The 20,280-nt window shown below is 31.5% G+C and overlaps 1 long non-coding RNA gene across 1 annotated transcript in view; it reads right to left on the bottom strand.

The window, feature by feature from the left end:
- LOC145942649 (uncharacterized) overlaps positions 1-20,280 on the bottom strand; it is an 81,003-nt gene that overhangs the window by 20,608 nt on the left and 40,115 nt on the right. The window contains exons 3-4 of the long non-coding RNA XR_014426397.1: positions 9,898-10,111; positions 9,746-9,787 (exon numbers count right to left, since the gene is read on the bottom strand). This is a non-coding gene — a long non-coding RNA (uncharacterized LOC145942649). The remainder of the gene's footprint in view (positions 1-9,745; positions 9,788-9,897; positions 10,112-20,280) is intronic.

Below are 20,280 nucleotides of genomic sequence, written 5' to 3'. Positions count from 1 at the left end.
TCTCTTCTATCTTTTTTACAAATCTTCACTTATATTTTTTAATCTTTTTTATCCTTTTCTATAATAAATTAGCTTCTAATTTAATTTAAGATAAAGAACCTTAATCAATAAATTAACTAATATATTTAATATATTATCAATATATTTAATATCATAATTTATCAATATATTATATATTTAATATATTATCAATATATTATCTATATAATATATACTATTAATATTAATTTTTAATTTTTTCACAAATTTGACGTTTTACTCAACAACTTTTATTACCTAAAATTGATGACAATTTAATTTTAAAAATCATTCAAAATTAAATATATTTCTCTTCACGAGTAAACTACTCATTTCCTCATTAAATCAATTTACCTAATTAATATTTTTAAATCTTTTTTATCCTTTTTTAATATATAAATTAGCTTCTAATTTAATTTAAGATAAAGAACCTTAATCAATAAATTAACTAATATATTTAATATATTATCAATATATTATCTATATAATATATATACTATTAATAATATTAATTTTTAATTTTTTCACAAATTTGACGTTTTACTCAACAACTTTTATTACCTAAAATTGATGACAATTTAATTTTAAAAATCATTCAAAATGAAATATATTTCTCTTCACGAGTAAACTACTCATTTCCTCATTAAATAAATTTACCCAATTGTTCCTCGATTATTCCTCGGCTGTTATTCGCGCTTGTTACAAAAAAAATTGTCCGCACTTTCCTCCCCCATTCACCCTTGCGGAAGCTGCACCTTGTGCGCAAGAGAGACGAGGCAAGAGAGCAGAGAGAAAGAAAAATATTATTCCTACGACACAGCCAGCACGAACCCTCCCTCCCCCTCAACCCCCGTCGACGTAGAATGTCGTTCCGAATTTTCGATCCCCTTATCCCCCGTCGACTCCGACACCCCCGGCGCGGCTTACATAAGGTCGCCCGGCGCCCAGGCTCGGGTTCACTCACATTCGGCGATTCGGCGACGTGACGGTTTTATGTCGTGGCTCGTTGCGCTTTTGCGAGACGCCGAAATCGAATTTATTATCCGCCCCGCTACTACAACGGCGGCGTGTTTGCAGGGGATGGGAGGCTTAATCGAATCTAACCGGACGATAATCGAACCGGACCGGTTACTTTCGAGGGAGCCAGGCGGGCGGTGACGTCGTAAAACGCGTTACTCGAGAACGGTTCGCCGCGGTCGCTGCCAATGAGAATTTCTCGCCGACGTTTCCGCGATAAATTCGACTCGAGGAGGTACACATCGCGAGGGGGTTACTCTAAGTCGAGGGGTGTCTCACTCATCAAAAATTTGTACACGTATTGCGAATTATCGAGAATTCTAGTAATTCTAGTAATTATATATTGTTTTTTAAAAATAAAATACAATATTTAAATATTAGTACTGTTTATATAATTTAGTAAGAAAAATGTAATTAGAATGATTATAAAAAGAAATGTTAAGAAAAATTAATTTGTGAGATATTGTAAAAATCATATAGTACCAATATATAATATTATGTAAAACATTTTTAATTAATATTTTATTTAAATTAATATTGCAAATATTTAGTTGGAACACACCTAAATTAAAATATTATATTATAATAAAGATGTAACAAAAAGTTGTGTTCCCAATTATAAGTTTAATTAATAATGTCTTGTTTTAAACTTCGTGATTAAAAAATTCAGAAATTTTTGAAAATCAACATAAAAAACCATTTTTAATAAAAATTTCTTATATATAAACTTGAACACACAAAATACAAATAAAATTAGATTAGATCTGGACAAATTAAATCAAATATTAATCATTTCATAAATTATAATATTTAGTAAAATATATACTTAAAAAAACGTCATAACACAACATTATTTTTACTTTTTAAGACGTTTTAATCTTGTCTGGATTATTATTGTTTTATGCTTGTAAATCAATGCGAAGTAATGCGTAATTCCAGAAAAAATGTACAAGTATTGCGACAGTGAGACACCCCTCGATCTAAATATTCGCGATTTTACAAAATAAAAAAAAATCAAAGGAAAAAATATAAACATTTCTTCTATATTATTAAGAGAACTTATATTCTTATATTTTTATATATTTTTTATATTAAAAAAGCGAGGAAGGAAATGAACATTTCTATTAGGAGAATTTATATCTTTATATTCTTTGTATAAAAATTTTATTTTTATATTATAAAAATATTATGATAAATATTTATATTTTTGGAATACTCTAGACATTCGCGATTGCATAATTGAATAAAAAAAACAAGGAAGAAAATAAACATTTCTCCTATATTATTATAGGAGAATTTATATTTTTTTTATTTTTTATATAGAAATTTTATATTTTTATTATAAAAATATAATAAATATTTCTATTTTTTTCGAATATAAAATACGGAGAAATTATTTCCCACAATTTTTTATGCCGAATTTCGATTTCCAAATTGCTCCATATCAAATCGTTTGAAAGCCGGAATATCATATTCGATATTAAAAAAAAAATTGTGAGAAATAATTATTCTATGTTTTATACATACATATATATTCAAAAAGAAATTATTTTTTCTTGAACTGTGTAATTATTATTTCACGAGAAAAAGGGAACAAAGCCCGGAAAGATAAATAGATGAACGAGAATAATACTCTCATGTTTTCGCGTAAAAAGATCATTATTTATCGAACGGTTTATTATTATTATTTTTTAACTGGACATTTTTATTGGCACGTTTTTCCTCATTCTGCGCTCTAATACACACACATAATAGTAATTTGTATAATTATGACGAGTCTCTATCGGGCCAGAAAGATCAACGATATAGGAAGCTGTCCGTAGCCTACTCTATTATCGAACGGCGCTGATCCGATCGTTGCCTAATTTCGACAGGCTGTGCGCGTTTAAGGTCTTACTTTCAGTAAATCCTCGAATTAGTAGTCGCCATCGTGGCCGCGATGCAAGATAACGTGGATGTAGATGGCCAGATAGATTAAGACGAGAAGGAGCAACGAGATGCTGAGGAGTGATGGCGGAAGAAGGGTAGGTAGATAGAAGAGAACCGCGAGTATCTCTTTCTTTCTCTCTCTTTTATTCTCCGGAAAGAGGAGAGAATGGTCGGCCTGGGTGACGTGGCAGATGCGAGTCCTCGATATGGGACTTGTACCCTCTTCTGCCATCGCCTTCTCGGAATTTCCACTAAAGGCCCGTCCGTCCGGACGTCGGTGACGTCACGAACGCCGCGTGCGAGATCGTCGGAAAGGCCCTTTGGCTCTCCGATGGCACCTTAGGCGTCCTATAGTTATCTCGATTTGCATAATAAATTGTATGAGTGACAAGCCCTTGTTTTATTTTTATAATTTTTTTCATTTTTATTTTATAATTATTTTATAATTATTTTATAATAATGTTTTAATTAATTTATAATTATATTTATAATTTTTTATAATTTTATAATTTATAAAATTTTATATTTTATTATAAAATTATTGCAAAAGATAAATCAATTCAATATTTTTCTTCTCTTTCGTTTTTTCTCGAGACATAAAAAAAATAACATGCATGGATTTTTTTTAATAGTATTGAAAATATACTTTGGAGAGTTTTTTAAATTTATTTTTCAAAGTTGTAAAATTTGTTCTCGTTGTAAGTCGAAAAACGACCTGCAGATATCGTTGTTTGTTTCTAGTCGCGAGGAACGTAAATCAATCAATTTCATTGCGTTACCCTCACACCTGACGCACTCGGTGTTCTCATTATCGGTGACGCGAGCTCGCTGCACAAGACGAGGCTTGCATAATAGAGGGATGCACTTAGCGTTTCGCCACGGGAAGCTTGCCGTGGCGAATCTCTTAACAAACACGCGCGGTAGTCCTCCGCATCCGGAACGCGACGACCAGTATCATCTGGCGCTCCATTCGAGGCGTGGAATCGCCAGACAGGCGGAAGCTGTTGAGTCACTTACGCATTGAGTGCTGTGCGCGATACGGCCAAGTATCGAATTATCCGATCGTGCATTTCTAACTTATTTATTAGATCGAGTTTACGAGTGAATCGAAACGTCGATCGTTACACGGTTACAAGTGTGATGATGATAATTTTGCATGAAATTTTTTCAAGAAAAAGTGCAGCTCTATTTTATTCTTAGAAATTTATAAAGATAAACTGAAAGAATATCTAAGAGATTATTAGTTATTATTATTCTAATTGTTGTTACTCTAAAACCTCTCAAATTAAAATTCTGTTAAAACTCCACCGAAAATTGATTAAATAAAATCTATATTTCTGTTATTCATTTTCTCAAGAAAAAATAGAGCTCTCTATTTTATTCTTAGAGATTTATAAAGATAAATTGAAAGAAAAATATCTAGGAAATCATTATTAATTATTATTCTAATTGTTGTTATTCTACAACCTCTCAAATTAAAATTATATTAAACTCCACCGAAAATTTTGATTAAAGAATATATACTTCTGTTATTCATCTGGCTTTTTAAAGTTCGCAAAAAGAAATCTTTCTTGTTCGCTTATAACTAAAAAATTAATGCCTCTTCGTTAAGAAAAAAATCGGAAAAATCTGTGATTAAAAGGACATTCAATTTTAAAAGGACAATTAATATTATATATCCGCACGTTTTAAATATATTGATAATTTTTCATGAAATTTTCTCAAGAAAAAATGTGGAGCTCTATTTTATTCTTAGAGATTTATAAAGATAAACTAAAAGAAAAATCTCTAGGCGAACATTATTTATTATTATTTAAATCGTTATTATTCTATAAAGCCCCTCTCAAGTATTAAAATTCTATTCTAAACTCCAATGAAAATTGATTAAAGAATATATTTGTTATTTCTCAAGAAAAAATGAAGCTTTATTTTATTCTTAGAGATTTATAAAAATAAAAGAAAAATATCTAGGCAATCATTATTTATTATTATTTAAATCGTTATTATTCTAAAGCCTCTCGAGTATTAAAATTCTATTCTAAACTCCAACGAAAATTGATTAAAGAATATATTTATTTCTCAAGAAAAAATGAAGCTTTATTTTATTCTTAGAGATTTATAAAAATAAAAGAAAAATATCTATTATATTATTCAATTGTTTTTATTCTAAAACTTCTCAAATTAAAATTATATTAAACTTCCACCGGAAATTGATTAAAGAATATACTTCTATTATTCATTTGGCTTTCCAAAGTTCACAAAAAAAAATCTTTCTTGTTCAGTCTCTTATAATAAAAAAATAAATAAATCAATGTCTCTTCGTTAAGAAGAAAATGCGGAAGAGTCTGTCATTAAAGGGATATCCGGTGTGATGTTGAGGCGACAGCTCATATTATATATCCGCGCGTTTTCAATATGTCCTCTATACGCTTTTACATCGAATTACTCACGGTGCGATCTACGGAAATTATGTGGTGACCGTGCATTCGTCCTCGGTTTCGATTTCAAGCGGGGTGTTCCGGTGGGAAAATAAGTCGGGACGATCGACTATACGTATATGGTACGCGGGGGAGTAGACACAAAGGGTGCAGTAATAACGTGACATTATGCTGCCTAACGTGGATCATATTCCACGCATCGTCGCCCATTAAGTGCTCGACGTGGACCGTGAGACCGCAAATGGTTCAGCCTCGCGAAAATGATGCTTGACAGCTTTCTTTCTCTCTTTCTTTCTGCTCGCGATCTTGAAATCTTCGCACATTTCGGCCAAAGGAAACATTTCATTGTTGCGAGTGACTCAACGAGATCTTTTTCTGTCCGATTTCATTGGAGTGTTATTTAATATAAGTAGTGTATACTGATGAATTTTTTGTGAACAATTTTTCCTTATATGTTCCTTATATGTAATATATATAATATATCTTCGTCGAAGAGATAAACGCTTGTAAGGCGTGTATGACGAAGGAAAAGGACAGATAAATTGAACCTGCGAACGCTCATCATTCGGAAGGTGAAAAATTGTGTAAGCTTTGTTCAACGAGCACTTAACCCTGGTACAGCCAGCTGATCGTCGATCATCGAGATTTATCATCTCTTCGTTCATTCGTGACCGTTAAACGGTGGTGTGATATCACGTATCAAAATTTCGCGTAACTTTTTCCGTACAAAGTTTGCTAAAGAGACTCAATTAATATATTTTCCTCAATTCTGAATACCCAAAAAAATTTTTGTTATATTTTATAATAATATATTTTTTTCGTACAAAGTTTACTAAAAGACTCTTAACATTTTTGTGTATATATCAGAAAAGATTTTTATTATATTTTATAATAATTATATTTTTTCGTACAAAGTTTACTAAAAAGATTCTATTAACATTTTCCTCAATTCTGAATACTGAAAGAAATTTTTATTATATTTTATAATATAACAATTCTATGTTTTCCGTACAAAGTTGATTAAAAAGACGCTATTAATATATTTTCTTCAATCTTGAATTACTAAAAAGGACCTTTATATTTCATAATACTTTCTTTCTCATCTTTTTCTAAATTTAGCGAGGTTTTACGCATAGGTTTATATTTCAGAGAGTTATCTTTCGAGGGAAAAAAAATGATATTGGTTTTCATATTTCTCGGTAGCTTCATACAATAATACAGAAAGAGAGAGAGAGAGAGAGTGAAAGACTCCTTGCTCCAGAATCCGTAGGAGATGCTTGCAATAAAAAAATCCGAACGTTTCGTCCATTAGCGAATAAAGGACCTACCCCCGCGCTCGCAGCGAGTTCCATCAATCTGCGGCGTCGGCGGCGACCCCCGACGCGTGCATTTCTCGTCCGACAGGATGTATTCCGCGGGATCCTCGAGAGGATCGAGAGAGCTCATCCGAGAGTTCGTCTCTCTCTCTCTCTCTCTCTCTCTCTCTTTCCCCCTCTCTCCATCTATCTCTCTCTCTTTCGTTGCGGAGACGAGGGATATCACTTAGCGCCAGGGAACCCCTCGACAGGGCAAAAAAAAAAAAGAGAGAGAAAAAAGAGGGAGAAGAAGAGGCGACCGCAGGGGTCGTCGCGTCGCGCGCCGTCTCTTCACGGGGCGTATATGTATATATATATATATATATATATATATATGGGGGTGGAAATAAAAATATTGATGGTTCGGTTCCGGCCCGCGGACGGGACAATCGGCTAATTATTCACCGACCACGCGACCGCGCCGGATATTCGGAACGCTAGTGCGCGTGCGCACATGATGTCCCTCCTAAACCTCCCCCTTCATCCCTTTGTCTTCCCTCCGCGAACGTGGTAGATCGACTGGATGGATAACGCGCGCCCTGTCGCTGTCATTAAGCTCGATTTTTTTCTCGCATTCGCGCTGACTTTTGTCCGTTTACGTACAAGATTGCACCTGAATTGATTTCTCGATGCACCGGATACGGATATAAACATCTTTGTTTACTTGAATCGTTTGAATGATTTGTTTTTTCCTTCTCCGATTTTTAAAAGAAGGCAACAAGATTTTAATCGTGTTTTCTTGCAATTTATACACATGGTCAACTAATTTTTTCTTAAAAGTTTACCGACTCGATGAAACATCACGCACGATAATGTTATAATTAATAAATCCACGCAATACAATATAAATTTATATATATAAATCAAGAAAAATTTATATATATTGACGAAATTAATCAAGTACTTAAAAAAAATGTTTAAAAATTATTTAGAAATCTATTATTTATCATATTCATTTGATAATGTATTGGATACCTATTGAATATTTTTGCTTTTTTCTTCTACCTTCTCCTTAATTATTATATCTTCTCTTTAATTATTATATATAATTAATTACTATATATTTTTCATTATATGTCATTATTATATATAATTATCGTCAATTAATTATATATTAAAATTTTGTAAAAATTTCTCCAAAACTTTCATCAATTTCGGGAGTGTTTTTGTATGCACAGAGAATTTTCTCTTAGAATTTACTCTGAAAATCATGGTAATCGTGGGATAATATGGTATAGAAAGAATTTTATTCTTTATTGTGATAAATATTATTAAGATAAGATATTATTTTTTATTGTGATAAATATTAATCAGAGAGGATTTCTCTGATTAATATTTACACACAATAAAAAATAATATCACAATAAAATATAAAATATGTTTGATTAATTTTACTAAAAGTATAGTAAAATTTACTAAAAATATAGTAAAATTAATCAAACATATTTTTAAAATCCTTTCCATACCATATTGTCTCACGATTACCACGATTTTCAGGGTAAATTCTAAGAGAAAATTCTCTGTGTGGAATTTATCTATAATAGCTATCACAAATGAAATTAGAACAGAGATCAGAATAAGATCGTCAAACTAACGTCAGAGTGAAAACACCCCAGCCGTTGAAGGGATAAAGCGACGTTAAAAATACGGTGGATCGCATGCGCTGACGCGCTCGCGTACGCACAAATGTTTAGAAAGAGAGAAAGGGAAAAAAGAGAGAGAGAAAGAGAGAGAGAGAGAGAATACCTCGCCCTACGCCCTACGTTGCGTGCACCGAAAAGTTGGCTAGCGATACATAACGCGGCACGTGACGTCACGGTAGCGTCAATTAGGCGTCGCGTGGCCGAACGACGCTACGCGTCATTTGTCAGCGTCCCCGCGAGAGACGAAGACACCGAATATACTGCGACGTATGTACACGCACACGTCAAATTTTCTCTCCATCTCTTTCTCTTGCTTTCTTTCTTTCTCTCTGAGAAACGGGCGCTCGGTTTCCGGGACCACTTTGGACCGTCGACTTCCTCCGACGAGAGAATGAGCTCTCGACCGCATATTTTACGGAGCGTACGATCGCGTGCGCATTTTCACGAGATCTGTCAAATATAGATTAACGTGACCGAGACTCGGTGTAACTCGTTATTTCGTTTCGCAGATTGCTTGCGTTCGAATCGAGAGATGGTTTTTAAGGATTCATGATATTAAGAAAGACAGAGAAATCAAGTGTTTGGAAAAAATTATTTACAAAAATATATATGCTTTTTCTCTTACAAATATATTTAGAAGAGAAAAATTGTATATATTTTTCTAAATCCTTTTTTAAAAAAGATATGTAAAATCGATACTCGCATATATCGAAGTTTATTGTTGTCGCTTTTCCGCGACGCTCATTGGCTGTCAAGATTCGAGTTGTGCGTTATATTCGTAGCAGGCTGTCATCGCGAGAGTTAGCAGTTTGACAGTTTGTTCAAAATTAAATTAAATAAAATAATGTAAATATTAGTGTTTTAAATAAAATATAATACTAAACTCGATTAAATATTTTTGACAGATATCAGCTGATTTCTGTCAAAAAATATTAATCGCGGATAAAATATTATAACATATTATTTAAAACATATTATTTTTTATTTAATTTTATTTTAAATAAACTGTTAAACTACTAATCCTCGCGATGACAGCTTCTCGATGCTACGAATATAACGCACAATGCAAATCGAAACAGTTAATCAGCATCGGAAAAGATGCAACAATACTTGCAAGAATCGACTTAACGTGCCTTTTTTAGAAAGGGATGTTGTAATATTTTTAATTCGATTAATATTTTTGACAATTATCAGAGCTGATTTTTGTCAAAAAATATTAATCGCAGATAAGATATTATAACATATTATTTAAAACTCTTGTTACTATTTTAATATTTTCAACATATTATATATACCATTACCGCTATAGATAGAAATATTATAAAATAAACAAGTTCTCACTCACCGATACGTGCAATAGCGGAGTTGTAGTACACAGCACATTGATCTGAAAACAAAATATTCAAATTAATATGTATATACATAATTGTGTCGAATAGTGTGTGTCGAATATCTCATAAACAATGCAGTTTAGAAAAAATGTTTTATTTTGCATACCTCACAGTTGCCCCGATGTCGCCCGATGCCTCCTCCGGGCCTCCTCCTCCTCTCTTGGTCCATGGTAGCACTCACGACACTCGCGAAAATACGAATAATTACGATCGCCCGATACTTTACACGGCACTCCCGACACGCGAAACTTTACACGGCACTCCCGACACGCGAAACTTTACACGGCACTCCCGACACGACGCGTGAATCGCAATGCTATCTGTAACAAATAAAATACATACATATATTAGAATAGTCTTATTATTTCGCATTATAACATACACAATATAAATAAGCTAGAATTAACGATAGATATATCCACGAATCGCAACACATTCGCGCGCACGAAAACAGATTAAGTTGGGTTATGTTGGCAAGAGATTTTGCATCGAATTTTTCGCGAAATATGCGTTTCGAACAATTACGACTATTATATTAACGTTGAAATTATGATATGCGATTGATAAATATTACAATACAAAGGTTCGAAATGGTTTCTAACGATTATGCTTACTAATTAATCACAGCGGGACGCAGCTCCAACTGCCTGATACTCGCGGCGTTTCGGTAATGGCCGAGGCTACAAACATCGGCAACTTCACTCTGCTAACGCGCGCGCGATACTATATACATGACTTAATATTAATAATTAATTAAAACTCGAAGGAGATTCGTTCGAAAAGATATAGCTTTAGAAAGAAAAAATATTAATCGAGAATAAGGTATAACATATTATTTACAACATATTACTATTTTACCATATTATTATTTTAAATCTTAATTAGCAAATTATAACATCACAATATAAATATAAATATGTAAGCTATATTTAATTAGCAAATTTTCGCTTTATTAATATTTTTTGACAGAAATCAGCTGATTAAAGCGTTAATTTGCTAATTAATTTTTAAAATAATATAATGTTATAAAAATTAAAATAATATAATATATTTTAAATAATATGTTATAATACTTTAAACTCGATTAATATTTTTGACAGTTATCAGCTGATTTCTGTCAAAAAATATTAATCGAAAATAAGGTATTATAACATATTATTTACAACATATTACTATTTAAATTTTTTATAACATTTATATTTAAAAATTTAATTAGTAAATTAACGCTTTAATCAACTGATTTCTGTAAAAAAATATTAATCGAGTTTAAATAAACTTTATATTATTTTTTTTTAAATATCATTTTTTTAATACAAAACCGAAGAATGTTGTTCTAGTAATTTAAAAAGCGTATACATTTTTCTAAATAATATATATATTTTTTTTCTAAATAATATATTTATATATTATATAGTATATATTTTTCTAAATAACATATTTATATGTTATATAGTATATATTTTCTAAATATATTTAGAAGAGAAAAAGTGTATATATTTTTCTAAATAATTTGTTTAAATATATTTAGAAGAAAAAACGAAAGAAACTCTTATAATTTGTATATATTATCAGAGAGAAGAGTATACAAAAATAATATATATATTATTTTATAACTATATAACTTTTTTGTACGCTCTTCTCTGATAAATACAAATTATAAGAAGAATCTGTTCTGCTTTTTCTCTTCTCCCTTCATCTTAACAACTTTTGCAAAGTTTTTACTCAAACATTGTATCAATTTTGCGAGTAATTTTACACGTTTCTCAAACTTTTAGATGATTTATAATTTATGACAAAGGTCGAGACAGAAATCTGTTCGTGTATCGTAAAATAAAACATGTATGACGAATTAAATGCAATTTAGTAAAATTAATCAAACATATTTTATATTTTATTGTGATAGATATTATTATTTTTATTGTGATAAATATTAATCAGAGAAAATTAATCAGAGAAATTCTCATAAAATTCTTTCCATACCATGTTGTTCCACGATTATCATGATTTTCAGAGTAAATTCTAAGAGAAAATTCTCTCATCAGTGTACATATACTCAGGCTACACGTACATACTGCAGTATCACAAAATAGATTTCGGTCTTGAATTTCGTCGGAAATTGTAGATTGTGTCGAAAGTGGGCTTTATTACGTCGGACGAGTTGAAAGCCATAAGTGGTGAAGCGCGCCAGAGTTTACTCATTAAACAAAATTTCAGCGGACATAATTTAATCCGTGTACCGCTTACGTACTATATAGAGCGAATGAATCTTATGAATCGTGTCGTTCCTCGACAAAATGTTTAAGCGTCTCGTCGCATGGGCATGAAAAGAAGAAAGAAAAAAACGACAAAGGTTTACGATTTTCCATTTTACGAGGGAAATAAAATTGACTCAGTTCTTAAATGATTTTAAAATTAGTTAGATAAAGATGAGATGAAAATATATAAATTCATCTTAGATAAGATGAAGATGATTTTGGTTTAAATATAGATAAAAAATCTAGATAAAAGATAAAATTATATGGCGATTCATCTAGATAACTTCCAGATAACATTATTTTTAAGACCACTTATGTAAATATATAGTTACAAAAAAAATGTAAATTATAAAAGGGATATAAAAATATATTCATGCTTTTATTTATAAGTTTTTATCGTTTACTGCTCAAGTTCTACTACTTAAGTATTTTTATATGTGCTATGACTCTAAATCAAATTATCTGAACATTCAATATTCTAGATAATTTAGTAAAGATAACACTTTTTCATCTAAGGTGCAGATATATAGATAATACATATTTTTATTTATTTATATATCTATATATTTATATATCTATATATTTATATATCTATATATTTATATATCTATATATTTATATATCTATATAAAGATAAGATAGCGCCAAAATTTCATCTAGATGATCATCTATATAATTTGATTTTAATAACTGCAAACACTGCTCACTTTCAATTAAAAATGAAAACTATACGTTTCGAAAACGGCGCGGGCGATTTTATAATTCAGGCATATGCGCGTATCGTGTAAGAATTATCCGCCAACACCATCGATCGACTCCGCGATGTCCGACACAATGCAGGGCTGATTGGAAGTCACGTGTCGGCGGCGATGAATTCGTATGTCGGGGTCACGTGTCTCGGCGCGTTTCCGAGGAGTACACACGGCCAAAAGTCAGACCCTTCCCCTCCCCCTCTGACTCTCCCTTCGTCATTCTCATTCGAAAGCTTCGAACGAGCCGCGGTATCCCGATCTCCAACGCCTGCTCTTTTCGAAAAACACTGTTGCACACAGAACTGCTATATCGAAATTAATTTATAATATAAGACGAATAAATATAAAAATTTGAGAGACAATTCGTTCAATTATATACGAGAAAAATAAAATTAATTTCATATCATTAAAATTATATAATATATAATTAAAATAATATATAATTAAAATTGTCTATAATGCTAATTATATTAAATTTGCTAATTTATAAGGAAATGCGTTACTAATTCTCGATTACAAGTTTATAACATAAGAGTAAATGAACTTGATAAACTTCTTCCAATTATATACTTACAATTAGCAAGAAATGTACGATGAAGATATATAAATGTATATTAATTTTTTTTAATTAAATGAATTTGACAAACTTTTTCAATTATACTTAACGAGAAATGTATGATAAAGATATATAAATATATTATTTTTTTTAATTTTCAAGTTTTTTAATTTCTTTTTTTAGTTTTCACGTTTATTACCTCATCTTATATTATAAATTCGTAATCGAGGATAATCTGTGATACAATTCCTTAAAAATTAAAAGTAATATAGGTAATATTAATTACTCGAGTAGATAGAAAAGAGCTTACGCGTAGAAATTAGGTGTAATAAATTTGTTTTCTTCTTTCTTTAATTTGTCTTTAATTTAAATTATTTTATTTTAATTTCAAATTAAATAATTGAATTTGTATTTGTATATATCATATAATATTAAATTTGTATTTATGTGTATATCAGAACCTTTTAATTTTATTATAATTTTAATTACTCGTTTTGTTATAAATTTAATCATTTATATACTTAATATTATAATATTTAATACAATACAAATTTAATAATAATTTAATAATAATATATAAATATCGTCGCTTTTATTTTCGTATTCTCTCTGCCGAGAATTTGAAACAAAGACTCTGATTTTCTCTCTCCAGTACATCACTGTGTCACAGCAACTATCTCCAGCGAGGAAAGGGATTGACAATCCCTTCGACGACAATCGATGAAAGAGGAAGGGGAGGAAGAGCGAAGAAAGGGGTGGCGAAGGGCGGTAATGAATTAATTGCCTTACGCTAGCGCGTGGCCGGACGTACGGCCGATCGTCCACGACTTCCGGTGACTCCTCCTTCCTCCTCTCTTTCGAGGTTTTCGTGGTTCCGATCGAAAGCCGCACTCGGACGAAGGGGAAGAAAGGATCGTCGCGAGAGATTCGAGAGAATCGTCTCTCTCTCTCTCTCTCTCTCTCTCGAATCCACTCTTCCGGAAAATATTTATTTTCGTGCCCGCGCGACACGGTCGACGCACAAAGGGTACTGAAACTGCCTTTCCTCAAATTCTCCGGTCCTTCCTTCCGGACCGACTATATATACTATATACGCGCGGCTACTTTGATACGGAGTATCGATTTTATTGCGCGGCGAAACGCACGAGAGCGCCATATTATTCAACTTGCAGGGTGTCTACTCAAATTTTGTAAAAGAATTCCCTGAGAATTCCCTGATATTCCCGTTATTTTCGTTTAATTTCAGGTGAAATAAAAAAATTTATAGATGCAGCTTTTTAAAAGTTCCTTTATTGTATAAGCTTTCTAATGTTTTCTATTCATACGATTGGTTTGAAAGTTATCAAGAATGCAGTTATCAAGAGTGCAGTTTTTCTAGCATTTAATATTGATTTATTAATTAATTTCTAAAATTAATTTGGACAATAACAAAGATTATAATATAATGCAAGATTATAATATAAAATAAAAATAGAAAACAAAAAATAATTTATTATAAACGTGTTAAGGAATAATAATTTATTTAAATTAATTATTTATTTAATTATTATATGTATTTGTTTATTAAATTATTTATTTAATTATATATTTATTAAATAAATAAAGAGTACTAATTTTGTTAAATATTATCTGTTAAAAAACAATTCTTATAAAACTTACATAAGATACTGAAATAGATCGTCAATAAAAAAATCGCATAAAATTTTAATAAAAACTTAAACATTGCAAGGATATGTTAGACATATGTTTCTTAAGTGCTAAATAAGAGTAAAATTATCAAAAAGGCAATTATTTTAATTTTTTGAATTCCAATCAAATACCCTGATTTTTCAAGGTAAAACAAAATTCCCTGAAAATTCCCAGGGTTGCCACAGAAAATAAATTTTGCAATTCCCTGACTTTTCCATGTTTTCCAGACGACAATGGAAAATTTTCCACGACCAATATGTGTAAACTTAAATTTAGAAGTAGGAATTGTAGGAAGAATAGCTTATATTATTAAAAACAACACAAACTTGGAAGTTTAATAATATAACGTAATGTAAATTCAGACCGATAGAAAAAAGAAATATTGAAAAAAGAATGGAAAAATAAGAAATAAAAGAAAGGGCAATTAAATTGAAACATTTAATAAAAGATACAAATTAGTGTTTAATTTAAGTTCGAAAAAATAATAAGTTTTTATAAATCTTTAACGTTAAAATTTTATTAAAATAAACTTGACACACATTGGTATAAATATATCTAATTTCTACGTTAAGTTTTAAAAAAAAAGTAACAATTTTTATATAATATATTAAAAATAAAAGTCGATATGTGCCAGAGCCTAAGCCTGGTATCATGCGTTGCCAGCAAATTGGATTATAAATGTTAGATATAATATTTAAAAAAATTATAAGTATTCGTTAGAATAAAAGTATAATTTAAAATAAAACAAGAGCATTTTTGAAAAATTGTGAGCAAAGTTTAAAATTCCAGACTCTTTTATACATTTCCCTGATTTTTTCAGGTTTTCCCTGACTAATTTAAAATTCCATGACTTTTCCCGGTTTTCCAGGTCTGTGGCAACCCTGAATTCCATGTTTTCAGGGTTTTTCCCGGGAGTAGTCACCCTGATTTGACATTATCAATATTGTTTGAACACTTTTGCGTCGCAAAAATAATATCAAATTGTATTTGTTTCTCCCTTTTCTTCTTTTTTCTTCATTTTTTTGCGAAATAAGTGGTTAATTCGAAAAGAATAGAAAAAAGGAAAGATTTATTGACCATCTCGTTCTCTCTCTGGACGGGGAGAGACGATACAGCTTGTTTCGCGCTTATCGCTCAGCACAATCTCTTATCGGATGCACAACGCTTGCGCGGGGGTGGACTCGTGTCGAGGGTAGGCGGAGTACGGTTGGTGCATGTGCCATATGGCCAGAAAAAAGGGCAGCTGTTGATCGGATCGCGTGCTCATCATCTCTACTAAAGCCAGCTCATGCTTACTGTCTCCACTTGATTTGCAGATGGCACAATTATTTATGCGGCGATCGCGCACATTTATAGGCTCTCGCTCTCGGAATCGACGGTCTCTTTATCAATCGATCGCTTTAAAATTACAATTAGACGTAAAAGAATTTTGCGAAATGCCTCGATTCGATAATCATTTATTTCGTGGAGATAATTCGAAATTTCTCAATTAAATAATTCATTTTAAATCTCAAACAGCTCGAAGTTCTCTGTTTAACGAAATATATTGAATAAATATATATATTTTCATATATAGATATATATTTAATATATACTTTAATATATTGTCTAAATATATTAAAATATTTTTTAAAAAAATATATATATATTAAATATGAAATATATATATTATAAATAAATATATATATATATATTTTGAGTTGGCTGAAAATCTTCTTTTCTTAAAATACAAACGTTAAATAATACGGACGATTAACGATGCCTCTAAACTCGCGTACGATCACGTATTATAATTTAAGTTTCCTTCGGCGGATCTTTGGAAAGTTTCTAAGCTCGAAGTGCGGTAGGTGCTCTTCTGTTTAACGAAAATATTAACAGTTGTACGGCGCCGATAAAGCAGAGATAACGCGCAGGGTCGCGTGCGCCGGAAGTTAATAAAAATAAAAGACTCGCGAGAACGATAAAATGTAACGGGTAACTCTGTTTGCACAGATAATCCTTTGGTCCCTTTTATGTTAGCAAACAAATCCGATCCCGCTACGGTAGCGACTACTTCGCAAACAGGTGACTCGATCTACGTTCTTATAAATTTCATCTGCAACGCAATATTTGAGTTTCTTTTTCTTTTTTTTTTTCTTTTTTTTTTATTTTTTATTTTTTATTTTTTTTTTTTATTTGCAAAGAGAAGTTCAATCTCTTTTCTATTGCGATATTAACCCTTCCTCATCACGTGAATATTGTACAGAATCAAAAAGCAATCATTTTACGCTTAAAATAAATTGAAATAAAATTAATTAATTATAAAAGAAATTAAATTTAAATAGTGTAACTAGAAAGAAAGTAGAATTTCTCGTATCGATCCGAGAGCAAATCGAGTTTAAAAACTCGATACTGACAAAAATTGCGCCGCTTATCGTCTATATCTAATGGAGCAGATGGCTGTGACTCTGAATAAGCGAACTCTATTCCGCGCGTTGCAAAATAAAATAAAAAAAAAATAAAAAAATAGTATTTGCGCACATCACTGCCATAATCACTCATCGCGGCGAGTGATTATCGTTTTTATTCGCCGCGACACGTGCCGCCCGTAATTAACGGAAAATCACCATGAATCGTATTCGGGGCGAGCGATTGCGAGCGACGATTACGCGATCGCGTGTCATATATATGCGCGTATGCCTTGCATGTGTGTGTACCCGATGCGTGTTAACGTTTGCTCATCCCTGCTCGCACACTGTGTCCCGACACGCTCCCTTTAACAGTTCTCGTCCGATCTCCTACGTCGTTCCACGACGCTAAGTCAGTCCGGGATCTACCTCAGGCGAGACACACAAGCGTGTATTGACTCGTGCGCGATATACATAACGAAGGCATGCATTTACAGAGAAGCCACATGTCGGCAATTCGAGTGAGATCGTCCAAAAACGAGACGCGAGATGGAAGAATGTGAAATTGACGAGAGAACCTCTGAAATCCGAAAATTCTGATTTTGATGAAACTTTACGTACATATAAGGGGATAAATAGATGAGTTTGGAAATTTTAACAAGCGGCGCAAAAACGATTCCAAGAGGTGAAACTACACTGAGAGAATTTTCTCTTAGAATTTACCCTGAAAATCATGGTAATCGTGGAACAATGTGGAATGAAAAGAATTTTGAGAATTCCTCTGATTAAGATACTAAACTGCATAATAAAATTAATCAAACATATTTTATATTTTATTGTAATAGATATTATTTTTATTGTGATAGAGATATTAATCAGAGAAATTCTTATTTCCATACCTAAGAGAAAATTATCTCTGTACCTTTCATATGTAGAACGATTTTTTGCTTTTCTCGATATATCTCGAAAAGTATTATCGAGATATCAAAAAATTATTTTATACAAAAGTTTCATGATAAAAATACTTTTATTTTACATTAATAAAATTTTGAAAAGAAAATTTTTGAATCTTTTAAATAAAAAAAATAATTTTTTATATCAAATACTTGTCGAGATATATCGAGAAAAGCAAAAAGCCATTCTATATGGGATAGTTTCATTCTTAGAATTATTTTTAGAGGCCGCAAGTTTCAAAATTTTTGAATTCTATTTATCTCCCCTACATCTAACATGTATTCATCAAAATCAGAATTTTCAGATATTTGCAAGGTTTCCTCCTTGTGAGAAATAATTAAATTTAAAAAATTTGGAGATCGTAGTAATGAAAAAGATAGAATATTTGAATATTCGCTAAAATAAGAAATTATCCATGTGTCTCTCTATAAGTCTTTTTGATTATTGATTTTATTGATTTATTACTTGCGAGATTAATTATTTTAGAAACTCTTCATATTATATATTAATATATACAGAGTGATTCATTTTAATCTTAATTAGGCAAACATTTCGAAAATGTGCAAAAAAAGACTTTTATAAAAGTTGTATGTTGTAGAGAGGGACGTACAATAAAGAGCGATGGACCTTGTGAGGTTTAACCAAAATCATTTATAAAGGTTAATCTAATTTTTTTAAATAGACCCACCCTAATTTTTTTATCCAACTCGATTCCTCACAATATTCGGCATAAAAATTTATAAGCATAAGATAATCAAAAAATGAACAGTTTGAGATATTTCATACTTTACTTCACATAATTTTACTATGAAATATATCTCGTAAAATATTCATTTTTCAATCATTTTTATCTCAATACTTTCATGCACAAAATAATGAAAAGAATTAATTGATATAAAAAACACATAATTGTTTTTAAAAAAAAGTATCTAATTTGTAACTAGCAACTACATATTTTTTCTTAAAAACAACTCTATGTTTCCTTTATACCAATTAACTTTTTGTTAACAGATCAGAGAGAGAAAAAATCATTTATTTCTGAAACAAGCTTTCAAACTAGTGTTAAAAAATTCACTGTGTGTATGTGTATAATTAATTTTGCGCGAGTCACTATATGTTTTAGTAGCTTCCCTTCCTCTTTAGGATCGTAAAGCTACAAGAAATAAGAATGATGTACATTACAATCAGTGTTGAAACGAAGAGAGAAAGAGATTTTATTTCGCCAGACATGGTGGAAACCAGTTGCTCTGGTTCGCCTCACGAATGCAGGATGCAGCTGGATGCAGAGAGAGAGAGAGAAAGAATACGCATTTCTATATAAGTAAAGTAGTTATGTCTATATATCGTCCAAGTTCTGTTCCAAGGGACTACCTTTCTCCGACCGGCCCGACAAAAGGGCAGCCACGGATAAATATGTAACTATAAAAAAAAAAAAAGGATAAATACTTACGGTCAAGAGTCAATATTGTGAGAAGGGTCCCCGTCGGGTCTCGGGCTTGTTTTGTTCAAGATGGAAGCCGCGTTTAGGAAACTTTGCGTATTCTTTCTTCGTTCCCTTGGGAACCAACTCTCTCTTCCTTCGTTTGTACCATCATCATCGTTAGCTCATTAGTTAACTGTGCTAATCGCACGATCGTAATTTACTGGGCTATTTTTCAAGTTTAAAGCGATACACATTGCGGTTTAAGGTAGCCGTCAGCGTTAAAAGCTCTCGAAAAAAATAGCTTTAATATTCGGGCAAGAAGACAATTTTTACGTCGAGACGCGCGACTGACAGAAAACAGCTGATATCACGTCTTCGGTTCCGTTTGACAGCGTTTCGACCCCCATCCTCCCGCGTCCGGCTAAAAATCGCCCGAATGCATAATGCAGGTGTAATGATATAAGCGCGATCGG

This window comes from Prenolepis imparis, unplaced genomic scaffold (assembly GCF_030444845.1).
Source record: "Prenolepis imparis isolate NDT839.2.m4 unplaced genomic scaffold, iyPreImpa1.0 SCAF_11, whole genome shotgun sequence".
Lineage (NCBI taxonomy): Eukaryota > Metazoa > Arthropoda > Insecta > Hymenoptera > Formicidae > Prenolepis > Prenolepis imparis.
Note: the sequence above shows the minus strand (reverse complement) of the source record. Positions and strands in the feature narration are given on the sequence as shown.